The sequence below is a fragment of the Myxocyprinus asiaticus genome, chromosome 18, assembly GCF_019703515.2.
Source record: "Myxocyprinus asiaticus isolate MX2 ecotype Aquarium Trade chromosome 18, UBuf_Myxa_2, whole genome shotgun sequence".
In the NCBI taxonomy this organism is placed as follows: Eukaryota; Metazoa; Chordata; class Actinopteri; order Cypriniformes; family Catostomidae; genus Myxocyprinus; species Myxocyprinus asiaticus.
The window spans coordinates 44,386,583-44,406,817 of record NC_059361.1 but is presented as its reverse complement, the minus strand read 5'-3'; positions in this window follow the sequence as shown (position 1 = coordinate 44,406,817).

Here is a 20,235-nt window from a genome sequence, read left to right as displayed (position 1 = left end):
ACAAAGTCATTAAAAAATATCTCTGATTCGGGCACCTCTGACCATCTACTCATGTCTTTCACCCTCTGGGTTACTGACCAGAAGGTCAGGGGTTCAAGCCCCAGCACCGCCAAGATGCCACTGTTGGGCCCTTGAGCAAGGCCCTTGACCCTATCTGCTCCAGGGGTGCCATATCATAGCTGACCCTGCACACTGACCCCAGCTTAGATGGGATATGTGAAAACAAATAAATTTCACTGTATATATGCAAAAATGAATGTATAATGTGTGACCAAAATAAATAAAATAAAGGCTTCTATTAAAAAGTTTAACCCCTAAAGACATGAATTGTAAGTTTGCAATATATGTAGGAAATCATGAGCACTCACATTAAAATTAAGATTCCAGTCATATCCGTAACCTTATAAAAGCTGTTTTATTCTACATGGAGAGGGTCTGCACATGGGGGCTGCCATTTTAGAATCACACGACCAGCCGAATACTACTCGTTTAATCTCAGTAACCATCCTGTTATTTGACACTTTCAATCACTGATTAAAGTAATCATGGCTGACTGTGAATACTTAATGAAATTGAAAACTATTGACTTTAAATGATGCTGCATCCAAGCCGCTAGATGTCACTGTAGGTCCAAGATAACACAAAGACAAAAGTTAATGAGTGCACCTTTAAGCAGATTTTTTTGAGTGTTAAACTGGGATGGGGAAAGGTGTGCCACTATATTCACACACACACACACACACACACACACACACACACACACACACACACACACACACACACACATATTCATGTGAAAATTTATGTTTTATTTTATATTCCATTTACAACCATTTTAATCACATTTAATTCTTTTAAAAATGTGTACAAATGTAATTTCCTTTAATGTCATGAGCTTGCATGTGAAATAATATGAGCTGTCACTTTTTTAATGCCAACTACACATTTTAACAAATTAAAACCTAAAAAAAAAATAAGCAGAATTACATGTATAGCAATTAAATGCTTGTTCAATGAAAAAGTCATAACTGTCTGAATGTGATCTGCCAGGTCCAATTTACCTCTGTGGGTGACAGAAAAACAAACATTTACAGTGACAGCAAAACACCTCACGAGCATTTTAATGTAGTAAAGGGGTTGAGTAGACTCACACCATCAATATTTGGTAAAAAATACTTTCTGTGATCCCACACCCTGAAAAGTGGTGGGGCTGAATAAGGTGAGTAGCTAACATTTGGGAAGGATCATTTTGACACTTTGAGATTGGAACTACGATATTATAAACACTGATAATCTTAGTGTGACCCACATGAGCTAAAAAGTACCTCTCTTTCAGTTTCAGTTTTAATGTAACCAGTTGCGCAACCTTCCTGGAATTCATACAAAGTCTGCAGGATTCGATGTGTTTTTGAAAACCTGGTTTCATAGAATCACATTACTATACCAACATTTATGTACAATTATTATTATGTGGCTCATTGACGTATAATGGCAGTTTCCTACAACAATGACTTTTATTCACTTTCAGACAAATCACAAGTACAACGGAAGATTAACAGTTCATAAACATTAACTTTTCACCCTGTTCCTCACACAATGCCATATTATGATATCTAAACACTTTAACTATAGTGCATGACCTGTAAGACGATGTATTTTAACTAGGGATGACGATTTAATGTGTTCATTCGGTACAATTAATTATACAAAAAAAAAAAGAAAAACAATTACGCGTTAAAAAAATGAACTCAATCACATCCCCGGACTGTAATAAGGAACATTTATTGTATCTGGGCAAATCAAGCTTCGATTCCATCTGTTTTCTCCAGGGGGCAGTAAGCGAAACTCACACAGCTTATACAGAGAATAAACCACACTTATTGAGAGCAGACAACACAAGATGAGAACATGTTCTTGCGTTCAAACACAGCTTGATGGAGCACAAATCTGAACGCAGGGATCTCGAGATGTGTTTTTCTAAGATTCAAACGTCATTTAATTTGACACAGCAACCTAAAAACGGTACATTTATCAACCAATCGAGATGGTGTAAATGCGTCCATCTGACGCAGGTGTACATTGATGTGTCCTTAAACAATCTCTGATTGATGAATTCAGTTGGAAAATGGATTGCTATGAACTGTAGGCCAATGATAGGCTTATGTTCAATAATATGGAAATAAACAATTTATTGCATTGTAAAGGCACTTTTTGTATTGTCTTTGTTTAATGCTTCACTTGTGTGCCACAGTAATGTAATACATTTTAATTATCTGTATTATTATTTTTGTTATAATATATATAACTATTTATAATTATTTAATCATTATATATTGAATTATTGTTATTTGAGGGGTTTTCTAAGCAAATATTTAAGTGTGTGATTAATTACAATTAATTTGATTAATTAATCGGCATACCATGTAATTAATTAGATTAGAAAATAGAAAATAATGACTGACAGCACTAATTACATTTTATTATATTACATTACCAATATTTACAAGCTTATGTGTGTGATCAAATTGCGCGGTATCTGATAGAGTGATGCACATGCGATGCAGAGGTCCGGGGTACAAGTCTTGAAGAACTACATTTGCTTTTTATGACACTATAGGTTAGGATTAAGGTTTAGGGTAGGGAGATTAGGGAGGTTTTGTTGATTTAAAACTAGATTGAGCATTAACCTTAAAAACTTCAAGAGAATGTAACTCTCTTTTAGCACCACACAGTGGACATTTTACAGTACCTCAGAACTGCTGTAATACGTGTAATGAACCATGTAATTTCATTTTGCTAAATTTTCCACAGTCATGTAACGCTCACATGAGATCAGGCTGGTATAGATACTTTCCCCTGATCACGTAGATGTAATGCAACATTTTGTACTTCTATGAACAGTACTTTTTGTTTTACAAGTAAGGAACTGGGAATGTTTTTAGCATTTTTTAGAAGTTATAAAAAACTCTATCATTGAATCTTCATTCTTGATTCAGGCATTGTTTGAGTATGGTGAATTCAGACTCATGTATCGATCTGAATCGTGTGTATCCTTACACCCCTAGCAAGCACTACTCACTATATAGAAAATGTAAAAATGTATTTTCCTTATACAAATCCATGTGGAAAGTGTTAGTGAGAGTTTTGTTAAGTTGCATTGCAGACTGTTATTTAATCCAACCAGATATATGAAAATTTCAACTGATTAAACAGTCCAAATTTTTTCAGGTGCTATTTCACGTATCATTATTTCTTGTCACGACACAAACTTAGATTAGGTGGTTTTGAATATATCTGAATACTGCTGAAAAGCTCTCTGCGTGTGTCAGGTTAAACAACCACAGATGGTTACACTTTACATGCCTCTGTACTTCATTTAGTGAGCTGGGTGTAATATTGTAGGACTTTTGTGAGATGTATTTTCTGTTTTTATCTGAAAGTAATACATTCCACAACACAACTTATGAGACATGAACAATAATGACATACATAGACATTCCAAGACTTCAGTTAGTTTGGTCAGACTCCTTTAGAGACCTCACTGCATACCAATTTGACACCTCACCAATCACTGTTACTATGTTTATAGACGTGTCATTAAGATCATGCTTATCTTCTTTATGGCTGTTGCTAGTGAAAGAAGCTCATGAATTGCTTGACCAGTGCGGGATTAACACAAACGTGCATGACCTTTCTTAACAAGAGCTACACATCCAGATGCACACAGCTGTAAACAGACTTAAACCAAAAAGCCCCCAATGCCAAAACAAATGTAATATGTCATCAAAATATCCTGCCTTCAATTGTCCTGCAGATGCCAAGAGAAAAATGAGGAAATAATAATAATAATAAAAATCCCATACCTAATTGAGCCAAATAGTAGCAATGTGTTTCATCAAAAGTGATTAGTGCTAATTAAGTCATTTTCATGCTTGAGTGTGTGTCTTTCATCTGCATGTCCATATGGTGCATGCATTCAAAAGAAGAAAGAGAAATTAGACAGAGAAATCGTATACCTACAGAAGGATGGCATGCAAGCTGTTACACTTTAAAGCTAATTTTTAGGATTAGTGCATTTCAGGAAGACATCAGTGCATGCAACTGCAGTTATGAGATGCATCATATGTGCAAAGTCATTGAGCATGGCCATGGAGTTTTGGTATTTTCATGTAAGCACTTAATAAGTCTTGGGTGTAAGTGGGTTGTTAAAATTGTGCATGCAAAGAGCAAGCTGTAACGAATGGAGGAAGAAGTCAAGAGAGCAGGATCTAAGTGCAGCTTTGATTTGATAAGAAAATGAGTCCAGATACAAAACTTGGAAAACACAAAACAAAACAAGAAATCGGGAACTACAGGAAATTACAGGAAACAACAACTGACAAAGACACAAGCAAACACAAGGACAATAAATACATTGGGGCAAACAAAGTAAATGAGAAACAGCTGGGAACAATCAGGGCAGGAACCAGGAACAGAGACAGAACAAGGTAAACAAAACTTCATACTAAAAGTCTCTGGTGGCCACTAGGGCAAAAGTCTCAGGTGTGACATAGCCCCCCCTTACAGGAGCGACTCCTTGCACTCCTAAACATAACACCAAAAAAAAAAAAAAAATTGTTAACTGGAGGAGCAGGACATTATGGGACCGGCAGTCCAAGAAAGCTGGGACTGGGTCAGGAGGCCTGGGAGACGACCACAGGGCCAGGAATGGGTCAGTAGGCCTGGGAGGTGGCCACAGGGCTGGGACAGGGTCAGGTGGCCTGGGAGGTGGCCACAGGGCCAGGACAGGATCAGGTGTCCTGGGAGGCAGCCACAGGCCAGGACTGGGTCAAGATGCGGAGCCGTTGGAGCAGGAGGGGTTGAAGCTGCTGTAAGAGGAGTCTCTGGGAGAGCGAATGGAACTGCTGGAGGAGGAGTCTCTGGGAGAGCAGACGGAACCACTGGAGGAGGAGTCTCTGGGAGGGTGGACAGAACCGCTGGAGGAGGATTCGCTGGGAGGGCAGACAGAATGGCTGGAGGAGGAGTCTTTGGGAAGGTGGATGGAACTGCTGGAGGAAGAGTCTCTGGGAAGGCTGACGGAACCGCTGGAGGAGGAGTCTCTGGGAGAGCAGACGGAACCGCTGGAGGAAGAGTCTCTAGGAGAGCGGACGGAGTCTTGGAGGACTCTGAGGGTGGAGTCGTGGAAGACTCTGAGGGTGGAATCGTGGAAGACTCTGAGGGTGGAATCGTGGAAGACTCTGAGGGCAGAGACATGGGAGGCTTGAAGGGCAGAGCCATGGTGCCCCCGAAAATTCCACTAGGGCTGAAGTGGGTGTGAACGCTGACTCTGGGATGGATGAGGCTGGCAGCGCTGGCTCTGGAACAGATGAGGCTGGCAGTGCTGGCTCTGGGACTGACAAGGCTGGTATCACTGACTCTGGGACAGATGAGGCTTCAAGAACAGGCTCGTTGGCCATGGCAGGTGTGGGTGTTGGCTCATTGGCCATGGCAGGCGTGGGCATTGGCTCGTTGACTGTGGCAGCCATGGGCGTTGGTAACGACACGGGGTTCCCACCATACCCCACAGTGTAAGGGGAGAATGTGGGCCTCAAAGCAAGGTCAATGAACTCTACTAAAGAGAGTTCACACCTGCCTCTAGGTATGCAGGACTTCGCTAAGTCCAAAGCGATAAATGTCCTTAAAACAAAGATCTCCCCAATCAAAATCCTGGGTGAGACTGTAGAAAAGATCCATATACTGCTCTATGGTTTGGTCTCTCTGTTTGAGATGCAGCAGTTGCAAAGCTGCTAGATCCATAGTTGCTGGTCAGTTGTTCTGTAACAGATGCAGGACGAAGTCAAGAGAGCAGGATCTAAGAGCAGCTTTGATTTGATAAGAAAATGAGACCAGATACAAAACTTGGAAAACACAGGAACAAAACAAAACTAAAACTCGGGAACAGAACAAACATCATATCCATGGGATAACAGGAAACAACAACTGACAAGACATAAGCAAACACAAGGACATTACATACATTGGGGCAAACAATGTAAATGAGAAACAGCTGGGAACAATCAGGGCAGGAACCAGAAACAGAGACACAAGAAGGTAAACAAAACATCACACTAAAAGTCTCTTAAAAGACCTCTGGTGGCCGCTAGGGCAAAAGTCTGAGGTGTGACACAAGCGATATACATTGATGAGCCAAAACATTATGTCCACCTGCCTAAAATGCAGTTGGTCCTCCGCGTGCCGCCAAAACAGTGCCGACCCGCTGAGGCATTGACTCTACAAGACCCCTAAAGGTGACCTGTGGTATCTGGCACCAAGAGATTAGCAGCAGATCCATCAAATCCTGTAAATTGCGAGGTGGAGCCACCATGGATTGGACTTGCTGGTCCAGTAACAAGTCACGAAAATCGTGAGTTCATGGCAAATTTGACGCAAACTTGCCACAAATTCACCAATGATCATTTTCATATGTTGATGAGATTTGCGGCAAACTTGCGGCAAATTGTCCATTCTCGGCAAAGCATTGCCGGAGGTTCACCACTACCGGTGAAGAGCTGCAAACTTCTGGCAAACATTTGCGGTGAATCAAAAGCTAATTTGAAAAAAATACAAATGTTAGTTTAGATTTTTTGTAAGGGATGTAAAAGAAAATGGGACTCATTGGACCAGGTGACCTTTTTCCACTGCCCAAGGTTCAGTTCCAATGCTTGTGTGTCCAATGTAGGCGCTTTCGGTGGTGGACAGGGGTCATCATGGGCACTCTGACCGGTCTGCAGCTACACAGCCCCATATGCAGCAGGGTGTGATGCATTGTGTGTTGTGACACATTCCTCCCTTAACCATCATTACAATTGTCTTTGACTTGTGCCACAGTTGACCTTCTGTCGGTTCGGACCAGACAGGATAGCCTTCATTGCCCTCTCGCATCGATGAGCCTTGGATGCCCAACAACCTGTGGTCAGTTTGAGTTTTGCCCCTCCTAGGACCACTGTCAGTAGGTACTCACCACTGCTGACCGGAAGCACCCCACAAGCCTTGTTGTTTCAGAGATGCTCTGACCCAGTCATCTGGCCATAACAATTTGGCCCATGTCAAAGTCACTCAGGTCTTTACTCCTGCCCATTTCTCCTGCATTCAACATGTTGACTACGAGAACTGATTGTTCGCTTACCATCTAATCTACCCAGACCTTGACATGTGGCCTTGTTAGGAGATCAATGTTATTTGCTTCACCTGTGAGTAGTCATTATGTTTTGGCTCATCGGTGTATATGAAGACAGCCCATTTATAAGATGTTGGAAGTATAAATGGGCTGTATGCTATACATTAGAAGACAATAGAAATATAGACCATCATTGTCTTACTTTATTTTGCGTAGTAACTGCATCATTTTTAATGCCAGATACTGTATATGTCTATAACATACACTTTATATAAGTGTGGGAAAGGTAGTGTTCTTCAAGACAAACTGGAGGTAGGCTCCGTTAAATCTATAAGCGGCGTACTATTTACTCTTGTATACACGTGGCTTGGTCAGTAAGCAGCTTTCTCCACAGCAGCGTAATATCCCCGCGACACTTGTTTAAATAATAAAACATGGGATCCGAGAAAGACTACACCAGTTAATTACCTCTTGCTTCACTTTATTATCAGATATTCCAGAGTTGTTGTTATGTTTGTTTCCTTAACTTTTCATCGTGACTTGCAGCGAAATTGCACTGCAATAGTGGGGTTTTCCTCTTAGGTAAAACTCTGAGATTCCCCCAATGTACTTCACAGTCTATATTTTACATTTGTGTATAAATTGGTATAGTTTATAGTGTACTCCACTGTACTCCCAGAAATGTTGAATTATTTCCACTGTGTTGATTTGTTGTTGGGTTCACTGTGCGTGAAATACCCGCAGTTGGTGGAATGCGGGTGCTAATTTCATACCCTGTTTGCAGCGTATAGATCTACTGTAAAATTACAGTTCACTTGCTTTACCCACTTAGGCTGTAGAATGTAAGTATGTAAATAAGAGTGTTGTTTATCTTTTTCAAAGCAAGTAATATATTGGTTATAAATGTTTAATCAAATAACATATCAACATGAAGGTTTTATTTTATGATCCCAGCTCTGCAGGTGTAGATCTCAGGCAGAGCAGGCAACCTCAAACCATGAGATTCTGCAGAAGAGCAGGGCAGAAACACAACTCACGTAAAATGTTCCTCTGCAAATTGCTTTCAGTTTTAGTTTTCAACCACAGATGTCGCTAGAGAGCCCAAAGTTCTGAAGTGCAACTTTATAAAAAGCAAAAATCTGACCCAGCATTCCAAATAGGATAAATTAGCCTTTATTATAACCCAGAATATTCATTTAAGACATCATTGAGATATCTTCTAAAACTCTTAAGGAGACGTGTGAGGTTAGTGGGGTCTTATTCTTAGGAAAAAAAGACGCTGAAGACTCAGCGCTCCTCAGAGACTGCGAACTGATTTCAATAGAGTATTGAGTTACTTTACAAAAATCGAGAGATCATTACAAATTTGCTGCAAATTCGCCACTGATTATTTTTAAATGCAAATTAGCTTTTGCTGCAAACTTTCGGCAAATTGTCCATTGTTGCCAAAGGTTTGCTGCAAGTTCACCATTATCGGTAAAGAGCTGCAAACTTCAGGCAAACATTTGCGGCAAATCAAACGCTCATTTGCATGTGAAAATAATGAGTGGCAAATTTGCAGCAAATTTGCCTTGAACTCTCGATTTTTGTAAGGGTTAGCATGTTGCTAAGCTAACAACTTAATACTCTAATAAGCATAAAAATGCAAAGCACATACAAATATTAAGTAAAATATATATATTTTTAATTATTATTATTATTAAATTGGTGGTTTATATCTATACATTTTGGAAATACATACATACTTGAAATACAGAACATATTTTTGTAGAATTAATGAAAACAATGTCACTGATGTCAAATCTGACGTGACGCATTTTGACGATTATTTCATATTTGAATATATGCAAATGCAAATGGGAAGATTTTCAGTGTTGTTCCTCACACAAAGAAGTTATAGACTTCAGAAGAATTGGCATATAGTGCAAGGACTCTTAGGTTGGTTTCCATTTACTTTGATTTTATGGAAGTGTTGCCAGCCCTTAAAAAATAAATAAATAAATAAATAAATAAAAAAATAAAAAATCTAGAGTTTATCACAAATTTTCTTCAAACTTTCTGCAAATTTGCCACTGATTATTTTCACATGCAAATGAGTTTGGGATTTGCCACAGTTGTTTGCCAGAAGTTTGCAGCTCTTCGGCGCTAGTGGTGAACCTGCAGCAAACCTTTGGCGACAATGGACAATTTCCTGAAAAGCTCATTTGCATGTGAATACAATCAGTGGCTAATTTGCAGAAAGTTTGAAGAAAATTTGCGATAAACTCTAGATTTTTTTTAAGGGAGGACATGTATCAAGGTTACTCCTTTTATGTCCCACAGAAGAAAGTAAGTCAAATGGGTTTGGAATGACATGACGGGGAGTAAATTATGACAGAAATTATAAATGAAGACAAGTTCATATGAAATTTTCACATAGCATAGTTGTAAACAAATGAGGTGCAATGAGACAGAAATAACCATGTTACAGCGTTTTTACAGCATAGGCCTAACTACTGTAAATAGCACAGGTACGTCTCCGAGATGTCTGTTTAGATCTTTTAATCTAGAAAGCATTGCATTCTAGTTAAAATCTTCTTAACATCTTAAAAATATTTACAAACATTCTTAATCCTAAACGTCTCAAACGCATCTGCTGAATATCTTATTGACACCCAAGAGGAAACGTCTTATAAGCACTGCAGATGAGCAAACAACCTAAAAAATATTCCAGATGTAAACACACACATCAAATAGATGTCTGAGTGATGTGCGTGTGCTATGAGGGTATGAATGGCTGATTATTACCTCAGTAATTAATACATTAACAGAACAATAAGTATGTGATACCAAAGGCATTGAATCATTAAATTGTGTTAGGCTAGTGAGTCTGTTGGGTTTATTTAATATATATATATATATATATATATATATATATATATATATATATATATATATATATATTTTTTTTTTTTTTTTTTTTTTTTTTTTTTCCAAATCGTGCAGAAATTATTGTACTGTATGTAGTTGAGATGCGGACAGGAGAGAGAGGTTTGTTATAGTACCAGCGCTTACCAGCAGAGAGTGCTGTGGTTTATCTGATGTGCCACACATCCTGTCAACATGCTTTTGTTTGCTTGTTTTTAACAATTGCCCTTTTTTTAGTGAAGACCAGAAAGCTGCACTACATCTATTTTATGGAAGTTTGAATTTAAGCAGAGATAAATGTACATTTAAAAACAGACAGAAAGCATCATGTCTTGTGTTTTATACCGGCACTTAACATGTGCACTTATAAATGATACAATACACCAATTAAAGAGATTAATTCCACCATGCCATGGCCATTTCCACTCTAAAGGGAATTTAAAAACAATGTTTTCTCTGCTCATTGTTTTTCTATGCTTGATGCCATCATAAAATATGGAAAGCCGGAGAACACATTTTAAATGGACCTAAAACTGCCACTAGCTGCACATTTTTAATAAATAGGAGATATACTGAAGAACATATATTTATGTTGCTAAAAAAATCACAGCTTTTCTCTCTATATGCCCTCTATAGTGTACAAAAATAACTGCTTAACTGAAATGTTACTTGTGTTATTTGTGTTGATCTATGAGGCCTTCCTTTCTCACACTTTCTATATACATATTATACATACAGTATACAAACAATTATATCATATTTATTGTTTCAGTGTTCACTGAATTCACAATTTCTACAATCTACTTGACTGGAAATTGATTTATGTATTGTTTGTTTTAATAATAATTTTATTTACATGTTAATATGTTATTATATTACATCATAAACATATTTATCATTGAATTAGAGTTTTGTGTTTACTCAGCAAATATGATCTTTAGTATTATATTTAGTATGATCTTTAAATATAAGACCTTTAGTATATTCAGACAATTTACAAAATTATGCATGTGCATCGATACATTTTTGGCTAATTATACCAAAAATTTCAACACACTCTCACGGAGAACTTGTATGAGTCTTATGACTTTCGCTACAGCCAATGACGTCACTGGATATTGTTTCCATCTAATGTGCCGCAATTACTTGCTTTTGTCACACACAACAGCTTCCTGTCATGTTTACACGCTCTACTGATTGGTTAAGTTTAGATAAGGGGTTTGGATAAGGGCATAATATTAATAAGTATGTCCTTAATGCCTCGTGCACGGAACTCGTGCTTACTTCCGCATTAGACATCCGGGAATTTGCACGTGATGAAGTCGTACGAGTTTATGCGAACAACATCATGCGAGACCATACGAAATAGTCAACTCGTAAATTATGTACGAATTTTCATGAGATCGGGTTGAAAAATTTGCATTCGTTTAATTTTAAATATATGTATTCTATTTCCATTACAGTAAAATTATGCTCTTTGATTATGACATTATGTCCACACATTACTTTCACTGAAACAGTGATGATGGTAATTAACAAATTACATCAATGTAAATGATTTCCCCTCCATTTTTAATTCATGCATATTATATGTGCATGTGCACACCTCATAATCCAATACTGTAAATCACATCTGTATTTTTACCAAGTGATAAATGTGTAATCAGTTTTTCCTCTCTGAAAGTGAATGCTTACAAATGCTTTGAATCGATCTTCATTAGTCACAGAGGACAAAAACAATTCAGAATTAATTTTTTACACAATAAATGAGCATCAAATGAAAGGAATGTCAGTGTATTAATTTTGAATGATTGAAAAAACATCTGAAGTACAACAAGTATCATTAGCCATTAGTGTTGCCCAGAATAGACAGATGTTTACCCGTACATCTCAAAAGACAGGAAATCCATTCTTCTTTCCTCTCTTTCTGTGTGCCAATGAGGGCAAGATATCCACTGCCTGTCAATCAATCTTGTTCTCATTTTAACTGTGTAGCTGAACACTTCTCTCTACTCTCACACGTAGAGAACAGTGATTTGATGACACTGGTACAATGGCATTTATTTTCATTGTTTTAATTTGACCACTTAGCTTTTGCAATTACTGTTCGTTAAAAAAGTCATTGCCTTATTTACTGTTTTGTATTATTTTCCTTAAGACAATAATAAAAATAAAAAAATACTTAAGAAGCAAAACGGCATTTGATAATGAAACTCATTCTTAGAGAATTTATTTTCTTATGCTATCGCAATTTAGTGCTTTTCTTTTTTTAAGCATAAATATAACAATACAGGTGCATCTCAATAAATTAGAATGTCGTGGAAAAGTTCATTTATTTCAGTAATTCAACTCAAATTGTGAAACTCGTGTATTAAATAAATTCAATGCACACAGACTGAAGTATTTTAAGTCTTTGGTTCTTTTAATTGTGATGATTTTGGCTCACATTTAACAAAAACCCACCAATTCACTATCTCAAAAAATTAGAATACATCATAAGACCAATAAAAAAAAAAACATTTTTAGTGAATTGTTGGCCTTCTGGAAAGTATGTTAATTTACTGTATATGTACTCAATACTTGATAGGGGCTCCTTTTTGCTTTAATTACTGCCTCAATTCGGCGTGGCATGGAGGTGATCAGTTTGTGGCACTGCTGAGGTGGTATGGAAGCCCAGGTTTCTTTGACAGTGGCCTTCAGCTCATCTGCATTTTTTGGTCTCTTGTTTCTCATTTTCCTCTTGACAATACACCATAGATTCTCTATGGGGTTCAGGTCTGGTGAGTTTGCTGGCCAGTCAAGCACACCAACACCATGGTCATTTAACCAACTTTTGGTGCTTTTGGCAGTGTGGGCAGGTGCCAAATCCTGCTGGAAAATGAAATCAGCATCTTTAAAAAGCTGGTCAGCAGAAGGAAGCATGAAGTGCTCCAAAATTTCTTGGTAAATGGGTGCAGTGACTTTGGTTTTCAAAAAACACAATGGACCAACACCAGCAGATGACATTGCACCTCAAATCATCACAGACTGTGGAAACTTAACACTGGACTTCAAGCAACTTGGGCTATGAGCTTCTCCACCCTTCCTCCAGACTCTAGGACCTTGGTTTCCAAATGAAATACAAAACTTGCTCTCATCTGAAAAGAGGACTTTGGACCACTGGGCAACAGTCCAGTTCTTCTTCTCCTTAGCCCAGGTAAGACGCCTCTGACATTGTCTGTGGTTCAGGAGTGGCTTAACAAGAGGAATACGACAACTGTAGCCAAATTCCTTGACACGTCTGTGTGTGGTGGCTCTTGATGCCTTGACCCCAGCCTCAGTCCATTCTTTGTGAAGTTCACCCAAATTCTTGAATCGATTTTGCTTGACAATTCTCATAAGGCTGCGGTTCTCTTGGTTGGTTGTGCATCTTTTTCTTCCACACTTTTTCCTTCCACTCAGCTTTCTGTTAACATGCTTGGATACAGCACTCTGTGAACAGCCAGCTTCTTTGGCAATGAATGTTTGTGGCTTACCCTTCTTGTGAAGGGTGTCAATGATTGTCTTCTGGACAACTGTCAGATCAGCAGTCTTCCCCATGATTGTGTAGCCTAGTGAACCAAACTGAGAGATCATTTTGAAGGCTCAGGAAACCTTTGCAGGTGTTTTGAGTTGATTAGCTGATTGGCATGTCACCATATTCTAATTTGTTGAGATAGTGAATTGGTGGGTTTTTGTTAAATGTGAGCCAAAATCATCACAATTAAAAGAACCAAAGACTTAAACTACTTCAGTCTGTGTGCATTGAATTTATTTAATACACGAGTTTCACAATTTGAGTTGAATTACTGAAATAAATGAACTTTTCCACAACATTCTAATTTATTGAGATGCACCTGTATATTGGGAGGTTTATGCTTATAACGAGAAAAAACTATTTTCCCATCGTGGGGTAAGAAATATAAACGTACTTCAAGATAATCTCTGAAAACTAGTTTTATCTCATACAATTTTGCTTCTCGGATATCTTCTTTTAAGGATGTTTAAAAATGTTAATGGAAAACTTGAAAAACATTCTAATGAAGAAACTTATTACTTGCAGTGAATAAAAGTCGCACTGCAAAAAAAATATATTTCTTACTCAGTATTTGTGTTTTCCAATAAAAATACCTAAACATCCATAAAACATGACACATTACAGTACTTGACAAGCAAAATGACATGAGATATTAAGTTGAGGAACTCAAGATGGTGCAGAGTATGGCTGCTGCGTTGCGAGCTCCGACACAACATTGCAGTTTTTTGTTTGTTTTGTTTACAATTCTTATATTTTTTGTCTTGGATGTTGTAAAAGCAGAGGTGGTGGTGTATATTTTATGATCAACAAATCCTTGTGTGATCAGAGGAACGTACATTCTATCAAGTCTTTCTGCTCTCCTGATCTGGAATTTCTCATGCTTCTGTGTCGACCATTCTGGCTACCGAGGGAACTCACAGCAGTCATTATCACTGCTGTGTACATCACGCCACAAGCAGACACAGACCGAGCACTCAAGGAACTGTATGGGAGTATAAGTGAGCAGGAAACCGCACACCCTGAGGCCACGTTCATTGTGACCGGGGACTTTAACAAAGCCAATTTCAAATCAGTCGCACCAAAATACAATCAACACATCAGTTTCAACACACGAGGGGACCAGGTTTTGGACCACTGCATTCTCTCCCTTCCGGGATGGCTACAAATCCCTCCCCCGCCCACCATTTGGCAAATCGGAACACTCTTCCATTCTGCTTCTGCCCGCTTACAGGCAGAAACTGAAACAGGAAGCACCCACCCTCAGAACGATTCAGTGTTGGTCGGACCAATCAGATTCTACGCTACAAGACTGTTTTGATCACGCAGACTGGGAGATGTTCCGGTCCGCCTCTGATGACAACATCGAGGTATATGCTGATAGCTTAACGTGTTTCATCAGAAAGTGCATAGAGGATGTTGTTCCAACCAAAACAATATGGATCTATCCCAACCAGAATCCATGGATAAATAGCGAGGTTCGCGCGGCACTTGATGCGTAGACCTCTGCTTTTAATTCCGGGAATGTGGAGGAGCATAAACAAGCCAATTACTAGCAAAACTATCAGAACAGGAAAACGCCAGTACAGGGACAAGATTGAAGGACAGTTTAACACCACCAACTCTAGAAGCATGTGGCAGGGAATTAATATCATCACGGACTTTAAAGGGAATAAAAACTCTGCTGTGAACACCACTGCCTCTCTCCCGGATGTGCTAAATACTTTTAATGCTCGTTTCGAGGGAAATAACACCGCCCTCGCAGAGAGAGCTCTCGCGGCCGAAGCTACAGAGGTTAGTTCACTCTCCGTCTCTGTAGCGGATGTAACCCGATCCTTCCGACGGGTGAATATCCGTAAAGCCGCGGGTCCAGACGGCATTCCGGGCCATGTCATCAGAGCGTGCGCGAACCAACTGGCTGGTGTTTTTACGGACATTTTCAACCTTTCCCTCTCCTTGTCTGTGGTCCCAACATGCTTTAAAACGTCCACCATTGTGCCTGTACCAAAGCAATCCAAAATCACTTGCTTAAATGACTGGCATCCTGTTGCTCTGACCCCCATCATCAGCAAATGCTTTGAGAGGCTAATCAGAGATTACATCTGCTCTGTGCTGCCTCCCTCACTGGACCCATTGCAGTTTGCTTACCGCAACAACCGCTCCACTGATGATGCCATTGTATCTACACTACACACTGCTCTCTCCCACCTGGAAAAAAAGAACACTTATATGAGAATGCTGTTTGTAGACTACAGCTCAGCATTCAACACCATAGTGCCCTCCAAGCTTGATGTGAAACTCCAGGCTCTGGGCTTAAACAGCTCGCTGTGCAGCTGGATCCTGGACTTCCTGTCAAGCAGACGCTAGGTGGTTAGAATGGGCAGCAACATCTCCTCATCACTGACCCTCAACACTGGAGCCCCGCTGGTCTGTGTTCTCAGCCCACTCTTGTATTCCCTGTACACGCATGACTGTGTGGCAACACACAGCTCCAATGCCATCATTAAGTTTGCTGATGATACGGCGGTGGTAGGTCTGATCACTGACAATGATAAAACAGCCTACAGACAGGAGATGCACACTCTGACACGCTGGTGTCAGTAGCACAACCTCTCCCTCTATGTCAGCAAGACAAAGGAGCTTGTGGTGGACTTCAGGAGTAAAGACAGAGAACACAGCCCCATCACCATCAATGGAGCACTGGTGGAGAGAGTCAGCAGCTTCAAGTTCCTCGGTGTCCACATCACTGAGGAACTCACGTGGTCCATCCACACTGAGACCATTGTGAAGAAGGCTCATCAGCGCCTCTTCTTCCTGAGATGGCTGAGGACGTTTGGAATGAACCGCCACCTCCTCACACGGTTCTACACCAGCACTGTAGAGAGCATCCTGACTGGCTGCATCACTGCCTGGTACGGCAATAGCACCGCCCACAACCGCAAAGCACTGCAAAGTGTGGTGCGAACTGCCAGACACATCATCGGAGGTGAGATTCCCTCCCTCCAGGACATATATACCAGGCGGTGTGTGAAAAAAGCACGGAGGATCATCAGAGACTCCAGCCACCCGAGCAATGGGCTGCTCTCACTGCTAGCATCAGGCAGGTGGTATCGCAGCATCAGGACCCGCACCAGCCGACTCCATGACAGCTTCTTCCCCCAAGCAATCAGACTTTTGAACTCTTTATCTCTCACAATCTAATACATCAGCACTGCACTTTATTAATCTTACACTGGACTGTCATAAATTATATTCTCTCTTAACAACACACTGGCAACTGACTATCAACCCATAAGCCTGAATGTTAATACAGTACATTACAACCTACTGTATATATTATATATACTATATATACTATTTTTATTGTATAATGTGTATTCTATATTGCGTGTATTGTATACTGTACATTGTATATTATTATTTGTAAATTGTGTTGTGTAAATCTGATGTTTATTGTAAACTGGTATATGTCTCATCACTGTCATGACTGCTGTGTTGCTCAGAACTGCACCCAAGACTTTCACCCACTATTGCACTTGTGTATATGGTTGTGTGACAATAAAAGTGATTTGATTTGAAGTCTTTTTTTCTTTCAGACAAATGCCAATAAATCTGAGGTTTTTAATTAAAAGTGTCATGACGTGAGGAATCAAATTTACCTTGATCTTTTGACATATAAGTGATCATTGTACTATAAGAAACATTCTGTAAGTTTCAGAACTGAAAACTTCCTCCTTCATATAAAAAAATCATTTATTTAAACCAAGCTGCAAAAACGGCTCGTTTGGAATTTGTGGAACTTGTGACGTCACAAGGACCAAATACATTTGCATATGACTGCCTCTTCAGAAAGACATCAACGCCTATTTTTCCATCATTTCACCCTTGGCCACGCCCACTGGTGCTCAGTCAGCCACACAGGTGAAGAGGAGAGAGATGGGCCTGTCATGGGAGATTCATAAAAAGTGGACTTACTCAGGACACCTTCATGTGCCTATCTGGATTGAAATGTTTTCTACATAAACCTGCACTAGACGAACGGCTTTGGCTGTTATCATACATCTCAAACCACTTTAAAAAAGCACAAAGTCAAGTGTAACTCCAAAAAGGATACCCCCCATTTAGTTTTTTTTACTTCATCCTGCTGTTTGATGTCTTGCTGTTGTGCTGTTTTGAAGGCATCCTGGACCAATTTTGCACCCATCTGTGCTATTTTTACTTGTTGGTCTTTTGTAAACATGCACAGCATGGACGTCTTCAATCATTCTGATGTGTTTCCGGCAATGTGGGCCGCATTTTAAGAGCGGTACAAGTGCAACTTTTAAAAAATGCGTCTCATTCTGCTGCTGCCAATGACTGGGAGAAACACATAATGTTCCATGTAAACAAACTGGGAAAATGTGAGATGTTGCTCTGGTGAAGACCAGTGTCTCTGCTTTGGCCTGTTGAAGCACCCAACATCACAGTGGATTTTATTACACTTGCGTATTCACAAGATTTCAGCGTGGATTGCTTGTGAACCAGTCACAATATGATTTAAGCTTTGCACAGGAACTGTTATTAAAAGATGAGACAGTTGAAATTGGACTATTGGACAAAAAACCGTAACCAGTTCCATTCATGAACGTTTTTGTAAATGTCATGACTGTTTGGTATTTATGCTGTGCTTGAGTGAACAGTTTGATGGATTCAGATGAAATGTGTTGGGTGTATGTTATGTGTTAACACTGAAATGTAGTTTTATAATGTTGTGTGAAGTTTGTTCATTTTCTTCGGATTGAGTTTCAAGTATGGCTGAGCTGGAAGAGCTGCACGATGGTAGCCAGTTACAACAGTGGGCATTTACAGTAAAGTCTTAACCCTCTGGGGTCAACTGCTGGATTTTTTTCCTCATAACAGCGGAAAGAACTTAAAATACTCCGTAATTTTTGGGCATACAGATAAGTGTAAGACATCATTAGAGACTATAAAGGGTCTACTTTTATTTGTGTACACTCACAATAACAACAAAACCTTGTGCTTTTGTAAAATAAAGAAATTAAACAGGGTGCGCTTTCAGCCGTCTCTGTCTCCGCGAGCATCTTTCTGAAACACGTCACAGAAATGAACTGAAACTCCACTAATATTTATCACACAAACATGAAACATATGTCTAAAGAAAGCTTAAAATGTCTACTTTTAAATAAAACAATTCAAATTTAAAACAAATATTCTCCTGCAATGTAATCTGTATGTAACAAAGCGATGTACAGTTTCTCCTGGCTCAGCTAATTATCGCTAATGTGATCCCACCTACCAGCAGAGTGCGCTATTCATACGGTAATGTGCTGAGGTGATCAATGCAAATGGTAAACACCCTCAACAGTGCCTTAAAAACATCAAGTTCATTCACTTTTCTGTGCGTTTGGAAGATGGCATGCTACACAGGTGAGGAAGCACCTGGATAGTGACGAAGAGTTCACATTTTCCTCAGAAGAAGAGCGGTAATCTGACGATGAATGTTTGAAGAGCGACTAGATCCAGCCGAGGATACAATTCCGGATGAGTAAGTTGTTTAGTTTTACTTACATATTAGTTGACATGCTATTTTATATAAACATGTACATATTTTACTAGTTGGACTATTTCCAGACTTGCCAGCCAGGATTCAGAGAATTGAAATTTGAAATATGTCCTAATAGGCAAGTTTAAGTTACATTTAAATGTTGTTTCAGCTAAAGCAGGTATTTAAATTCTATGCTGTATGATATAAATATGATATGTAATATGAAATAAAAATAATATGAATGTTTAGATTATATTTTAACTAGTGTTTATGCTGCCTCATCAACATCAGTGAAGCTTGTGCTTGCAAATATCTGTTCGGGTGTAAATGTGTAAAATGTGCTGTAAATATGCCCATATTAGAAAATCAGCATATTAGAAAGATTTCTGAAGAATCATGTGGCACTGAAGACTGCAGTAATGATGCTGAAAATGCAGCTTTGATCACAGGTATAAATTGCATTTTACAATATATTCAAATAGAAAACTTTTATTTTAAATTGTACAAATATTTCACAATATCACTGTTTTTGCAATATCACATATTATTGTAGCCCAGTTTGTGTTGAATACAGTGTTATCAGACTTTAGCCATTAATATGTTTTTAAGCAACTGAAAAAAGCACAAATGTCAAAACTTCTCCAGGGCCCAAAACACCCTCAGACCCGAGAGACTTAAAGGGCCAGACAGCTTAAAACCAAGCATTACAGACAGAGGGCCAGAGACCAGTGGAAAATTATTATATATGACTAAATTGTTACTATTTAGGTGTAAAAAAACCAAAAAAAACATTATAAGTGGACCTCAGGGAAGATAATAAAAGAGTATGTCACGACCCCTTTAAAACAAGAATAAAACTATTTGCCAATGGGATAAGAAAAATAAACTTGATTAAAAGGGAAAACACATATTTTTATTTTTATTTATTTATTTTAACCACATTGGCAAAATTTGTTATCTTCTTTTAAGAATAAACCTCACTCGATTTTGTTAGATTTGTGTGAAAACATGACATTAATATATTATGTGATTTTGCTTATCAAGAAAATATATCTGAGATTTTTTTTTTTTTTT